Source organism: Porites lutea, chromosome 2, assembly GCF_958299795.1.
Source record: "Porites lutea chromosome 2, jaPorLute2.1, whole genome shotgun sequence".
NCBI lineage: Eukaryota > Metazoa > Cnidaria > Anthozoa > Scleractinia > Poritidae > Porites > Porites lutea.
The window spans coordinates 50,255,888-50,262,780 of NC_133202.1; the positions used below are offsets into that span (position 1 = coordinate 50,255,888).

At 44.5% G+C, this 6,893-nt stretch overlaps 2 long non-coding RNA genes across 2 annotated transcripts; both read left to right on the plus strand.

Annotated features, from left to right (window-relative positions):
* The first annotated feature begins 1,085 nt into the window (after nt 1-1,085).
* LOC140928941 (uncharacterized) lies at nt 1,086-1,333 on the plus strand. The gene is made up of 2 exons (XR_012164682.1): nt 1,086-1,166; nt 1,254-1,333. It is a non-coding gene; the product is annotated as an uncharacterized lncRNA (long non-coding RNA).
* Nucleotides 1,334-5,837: 4,504 nt separating this feature from the next.
* LOC140928942 (uncharacterized) lies at nt 5,838-6,270 on the plus strand. The gene is made up of 2 exons (XR_012164683.1): nt 5,838-6,103; nt 6,191-6,270. It is a non-coding gene; the product is annotated as an uncharacterized lncRNA (long non-coding RNA).
* The last annotated feature ends 623 nt before the right edge of the window (nt 6,271-6,893 follow it).

The following is a 6,893-nucleotide window of genomic DNA, read 5'->3' on the forward strand; positions in this document are numbered from 1 at the left end:
TGCTCTCCAAATATTGTATCTGTACTCGTCTGCTCAAAATAAAAAAAGTTGAAAATTAGCTATTAAAATTGATAATTAATTATACATAAGACAACAGTTGTAAGACATTGTATGTATTCCATGATTGAGCGAAACCTACATTTTATTTTTTCCTTCAAGCACGTATTTAGTATTTTCTTATGTTTATTCGTGTGTTGACTGCGTTTCATGCCTCTTAGGATGCCAAGAATCCCAGAACAACCTACCCTACTAAGCTAATTAGCCTCGGCCTGGGTCAAAGTTCACCGGCAATTTGCTCTCGCCTTATTCATTTAACTCCTAAGAGCCTGTTCCCGAGGCCAAATACTTACTGGTCACCTTAGAAAAGCGAACAGTATCGTACCTTTCTGTCTCAGCCCGGATCTGGATGATTCATCCGTTTAGCCAAATGAAACGAGAATACAATACGATATTGGACGGTGCGAACTCTGCGACTCGCAATAACTTTGTCCCATCTCAGAGCTCTACATGATGCTCTCCGGGAACCGTCTCTCAAGGTGACCAAAAACGAAATGTAAACTGCTAAATGGCACCGAAGCCAGTTTTAGGCGCGCCCTGATTTCAAATAACTGTCACTTGTGTTTAAGAGAGAATTGTGGGTAGGATGAAAAAAATAATAATAATAATAATAATAATAAAAACAGAGAGAAGGAGTGAAGGGGGGGGGGGGGGGGTAGATAGAAATAAACGAAATTCTGTGTACAGAATTGAAATTCACATATGATTACAATTCGAACAATTCATAACGACTTTGACATTACATTTATAAAAAGTTACACCCTGAAATACAGAACTGAGCAAATAAAGCAAATGAAACCTTTCATAATCAGTCAAAATTACCAGGAAACGTTTTAAGTCGCAGCCGGACAATACTTTAAAATGTCCGTGAGGGGTATCGTCTACCCGACTTATTGGAAACTTATTGGCAACCTCCTGCCAGTGTTTAGTCCAAATTTTATTTTGATTTATTTTTGCGTTCACTTCCCTTTTGGACACTACGTGACTACTTATATCATGTTAGTTTCGGATGGTCACATGACCACAGCAAAGCAGATCACCACGTGTTTTCAAGTGTAGTGTTATAGAGCAAATGTTTTGAATTTCTCATCGATTGCATCGCACAGAATGTAAGTAGTTTTGCTCTTTAGTGTCGCTTTAGGTTTATTTAGGTTTTCTTTAGGTTTATTTGTCATTTTTGCTTATTTTATGTTCAGTTTTCACCGTTCATGACCAGTGATCACCGATCGAACCAAGCACGAGAAACTTGGCGATTAAAGACAGATTAATAGTCCAATCAACGCGTCGAAATTTCTGTGTCGACCCCAACATTGTGAAAAATTCTACAAAGTACGAAGAGAAAACTGTGTTTTCACCTGGATTCTCGAGAAAACGAACGCTCCGAACCGACCGAACGGAATCGCAGGAATCTCTGGACTGGACCGCGCGATAGTGGATCGCGGAATGGACCCTGAGGACTCAGCGAAAGGAGCAGTTGGATACTCCCTACGCCAGGACCCCGTACCAAATACTCAAATTGATTTTGGTGAACTTGTGTATCAACGCGAAATAAGCGAACAACGCAGACTTGCATCTTTGTGGAACAAGGAATCTAAAGAAGTTGCCTTTGAAACACAGCAGCTCCAAACTCTCCTCTACACTAATTGGGAGCACTTGTCCGCCCGCAAAATAGTAGATCGTTTAGCTATCATTTGGAAATCCTTTGAGACTGTACACTCGAAGTACCTGCCAGGCATACGTGACAGCAAACGACTACAAGAAGTACAGCAAAGGTTCAAGTCCCTCAAAGAACAGATGATGTTTACAATAGAAGAATGCGAGACCCAAATACGGACTGATCAAGAAACACAAAAACGTGATGATGAACGCTCCATTAAAAGTCACAAGTCGCACCAGTCTCAGAGCTCCACTACTTCAAGATCCTCTTCGTCGTCCCGGAAAGAAAGGTTTAGAGCCATGCTTTTAGCAAAAAGAAATTGGAGTTAGCGAAGAGTAGGGCACAAGAGGAAGCTGAGTTGGCGAAGAGTAAGGCTCAACAAGAAGCCGAATTGGTCAAAGCAGAGCATGAGCGGAGCGCAAAGAAGGAATTGAGACTACTCGAGGACGAAGCCGTTCTAGCTGAGCTGGACTGGAAGATTGAAAATGAGTTCGACGAGGAAACTGGTGTTGTTAATGGTGTGGACAATATTGTTCAGACAACCTATCCCATTGAGGAGAAACCACTGGGACAGTCACCTCAAATTCAACTTGATGATTCAGAACCCCGAACACCAAAAATCCCAGCACCGACACCCAAACCTTCACTGCCTCTTATACCTGTCAGTTGCTCCACCCCCCAAGACACAGCACCTGGTTCGTGCAAGGAAAAGCCAGCCACTGAGGTCAAATCCAATATTGCCGATACTGCAAACAAGGGAGCACTGCCAGTCACTGAATGCCAGCAGCCACCATACCAAGCCCCACGAACCTTCCAGTATAGACCTAAGTCTCAGCCAGAAGACAAAGTAATAGAGCAAGCCCCTAAAGACCATGTAGCAGCCATGTGGAAGGTACAGCTTCTGAACGGAATCTCTCCTACACCCTTTAATGGCAACCCAGCAGACTTCCCGTTCTTCAAAGAACAGGCACATACTCACCTTGAAAGTGAGCTACTAACTGATGCGCAGCGGGTAGAGTACTTACCGAAGTTCCTGAAAGGAGAAGCCTTGGAGGTCATCAAAAGAAACCGAGGCTCCTCCTATAGTGAGCTAATGAAGATCTTAGAGGAACGCTTTGGTCGCCCTATTCAGGTGACGCAAGCCTGCATCGAAGAGTTAGTCTCAGGCCCCAAACTTGCCTATGGTGACAACATGGGTCTGCTTAATTTTGCCGAGAAGCTGAACACTTCAACCAAGGTTCTGAAGGGAGATGTGGAACGCGAAGCAAGCGTAGCTACCAATTTGAGAAGAATCGTAAACAGACTCCCAAATGATTTAATCACCAAGTGGCAGACCGAAAACTACGAGATTGTTAGCCGTGGTGGAACTGCACGACTAAAGGACATTGCAAAATTTGTGAAAAGGCAAGCGTCAATAAGGAATGACCCAGTGTTTGGAATGCAGCCGCAAAGGGGAGAAAACAGGACAAACAAGTCCCCCCCCAAAGCTTCTAAAGGATCGGACCTGCCCACGAAAAATGCTACGATCAACGCCACATCGCTTAAGAACGCCCCCAAGAAAGAGAACTCTGCAAACTGTGCAATTTGCAAGTCTACTCCCCACCGACTCCAGGAGTGCCCAATCGTCAAACAGTGTGACCGTGTAGCCGTGCGTCGACAATATGCAGCATCGTATGGGTTCTGCTTTAACTGTGGTTGCCATAATCCCGATCACAGTGGTACTTCCTGTCCTGAGCCACCAGCTTGTTCTCTGTGTCCTGGACACCACTTACCAATACTGCATAGGGACAACAACAATGGACGCAGAACTCCTGGAAACAAGAACACTCATAACCCCACTAACCGATACAGTACTCCGACTGCTGACCCAATAACCCGGCAACCACAAATGGAGCAAGGCACAAGACAGCCGCCCAGCGACAGGCCACAGACTTCGATTACATCTGCCGGTGTCAGCACCACAAGAGCCCAAGTTTTGTTAAATGTAGTTCCTGTAACCATTACTGCAGAGAACGGTGGTTCCCTTTCTACATATGCATTTCTTGACAATGGCTGTACCGATACCCTCATTGACAAAGAGCTTGCTGATCATCTTGACCTGAAAGGGATCTCGGAGCAAATCGGGATTAAGACTATTACGAACAGCGAGGAGCTGGTGGAGAGTCGACGCGTTTCCTTTACTCTCAGTCCTGTAGAAGCATACGGTGAAGACATTGATGTTAATGAAGCTTACGTTCTCCCTGACCTGAATCAATCAGAACGAGTTTTGCCGGGGACAGTAGATGTCCATAAGTATCCGCACCTTCAAGACCTTACATTCCCAGTGGTGGACTTTGAACGAGTCTCGATCATTGTGGGGAGTAACGTCCCTGTTGCACACTTGCAGAAGGAAGTCAGAATCCCGAAAGACAACAAGAGCGGCCTCTACGGTTATCGGTACCCTCTCGGTTGGAGCATTTCAGGTCCATTGACTATCGCTGGGACAAGAAGAGCTGAGCTCAATTTCATCTCTGTTGGACACAAACCTGACGACTTTGTTGAAAGGTTTTGGAAGATCGAAGACTATGGAACATTGAAAGCAGGAGAGAAGCCCTTATCTGTGGAAGACAAACGAGCCCTAAAAATCATTGAAGAAACTACTACCCTTGTAGACGGGCATTATGAAGTTGGCCTACTATGGAAGGAAGATCAGCCAAAGCTGCCAAACAATCGCATTTTAGCTGAAAGACGAGCAGAATTGCTTAGACGACGCCTGACCAAAGCAGGAAATGAGCAAATGGCTGCTAAGTACCGTGGAGTCATGACTGAGTACATCTCGAAGGGTTATGCACGCAAATTGTCCCCTGAAGAAGCAGCTAGAGAAAGCTCGATAACTTGGTACTTACCTCATCATCCAGTGACTAATCCCAACAAACCTGACAAGCTCCGTATCGTCTTCGATGCCGCATCTGAGTATGAAGGAACATCTCTAAACAAGAATCTCGTTCAAGGGCCAGACATGACAAACAGTCTCGTTGGTGTGCTGCTGCGATTTCGACAGGGGCATGTAGGGGTAGCCGCTGATGTCGAGGCAATGTTTCATCAAGTGCGTGTGCGTAAACAAGATCAAGAAGCTCTACGATTCCTCTGGTGGACAGATGATTACGACGAACCCCCGGATGTCTATGTTATGGAAGTACACATATTTGGAGCAACCTCGTCCCCTTGCGTTGCAAATTGGGCCCTGAGAAGAACAGCCAGTGACAATGCTGAAAGGTTCAACCCGCAAGTTGTTGCAACTGTTGACAGGAACTTTTATGTTGACGATGCTCTGCCATCCTTCAGTGAGGAGAATACAGCATCTACTGTAGCATCGGACCTAGTGAAAATCCTGAATCACGGTGGCTTCAACCTTACGAAATTCATGACGAACAGTAAGAATGTTTTGGCAACCATTCCCACCGAGAAAAGAGCCACACCAGATCTGAATCTTGACTTAGACGAACTGCCAGTGGAAAGGGCGCTAGGGATTCGCTGGTTTGCTGAAACAGATGAGCTTGGATTTGACATCAAGAACTTGAATCGACCCGAAACAAAGCGTGGAGTACTGTCCGCCGTTTGTTCCCTGTATGACCCTCTTGGGTTTGCTGCGCCTGTGGCCCTTACTGCCAGAGTAATTATCCAGGATATGTGGAAGGCTAAGGTAGACTGGGACCAGCCACTCGAAGAAAACTTCTTAGCCAGATGGAAGTCTTGGACCTCACAGCTGTCATCCCTCTCTGCACTGCGCATCCCACGTTGCTACTTGCCAGCTGGAACAGATGCTTCCAAATGCAAACTACAGCTGCATATCTTCTCTGATGCCTCTGAAATTGGCTACGGTGCATCTGCGTATCTAAGAGTCGAGAATCCAGATGGGTCTATTCACTGCTCGTTTGTTGTGGGGAAAGCAAGAAATGCACCTGTCAAGTTCACAAGCATTCCAAGGCTTGAACTCCAAGCTGCTGTTCTGTCTACACGCTTGAATAAGATGCTGAGAGAAGAGTTGGACCTTCCTATTCAGAGCACCAAGTTCTGGACAGACAGCGAAATAGTTCTCCACTACTTGAAGAATGAAAGGCGTCGTTTCCAGACCTATGCCTACTGGAGAACGATCTTGAGAATAATTAGTCTAGGCTAGTGACGTTGGGCCTACCTACTGGGTTGTCCCAAGGCCGGCGGAATGTTTAGTCCAAATTTTATTTTGATTTATTTTTGCGTTCACTTCCCTTTTGGACACTACGTGACTACTTATATCATGTTAGTTTCGGATGGTCACATGACCACAGCAAAGCAGATCACCACGTGTTTTCAAGTGTAGTGTTATAGAGCAAATGTTTTGAATTTCTCATCGATTGCATCGCACAGAATGTAAGTAGTTTTGCTCTTTAGTGTCGCTTTAGGTTTATTTAGGTTTTCTTTAGGTTTATTTGTCATTTTTGCTTATTTTATGTTCAGTTTTCACCGTTCATGACCAGTGATCACCGATCGAACCAAGCACGAGAAACTTGGCGATTAAAGACAGATTAATAGTCCAATCAACGCGTCGAAATTTCTGTGTCGACCCCAACAGCCAGTAGTTTAGACTTTTGGCATTCCTGATTTCAATGCTTTCAGTCAACTCTTGAACATCCACCCCAAGTCTTCACCTTTGAACAGTCCGCCTGGCTAAATGGTGCAAATCTTGAGCGCTTTTTGGTCTTGCCATTCTCGAAAAATCTGCAACGCCCATTTGTTCATGTAATCGTAGATTTTGGAACAGAATTGATAAACAATCCGTTTCCTCGTCCAATGTTTTGGGCGCGCGAAGCCTTGAACTTGACTCATTCATGTCGCACAAAAAACTGAATTTGATAAACACTAATTTATGTTGGATAATTCCCAAATGACACTTTCCATCCAAAAGGTTGCTATCACGAGTGAGCGAACGAGTGACATTTCTGGTACGTTAACTACTCGAGCGTAAATACCGTACGTACTCACTTCCCATGAAGTATTCTATATATATTTAACTAGCAATAGTTCTCACTACATCTGCCCCCACCTTATTTATGACGTTTATTTTGAAATAAGTCTTCTAACATTCAATATATAATCTCTTTATTTCTATGCTTCTAGGTTATGACATTTTAAAACTTTGCGAAAAACGTTTTATAAGATA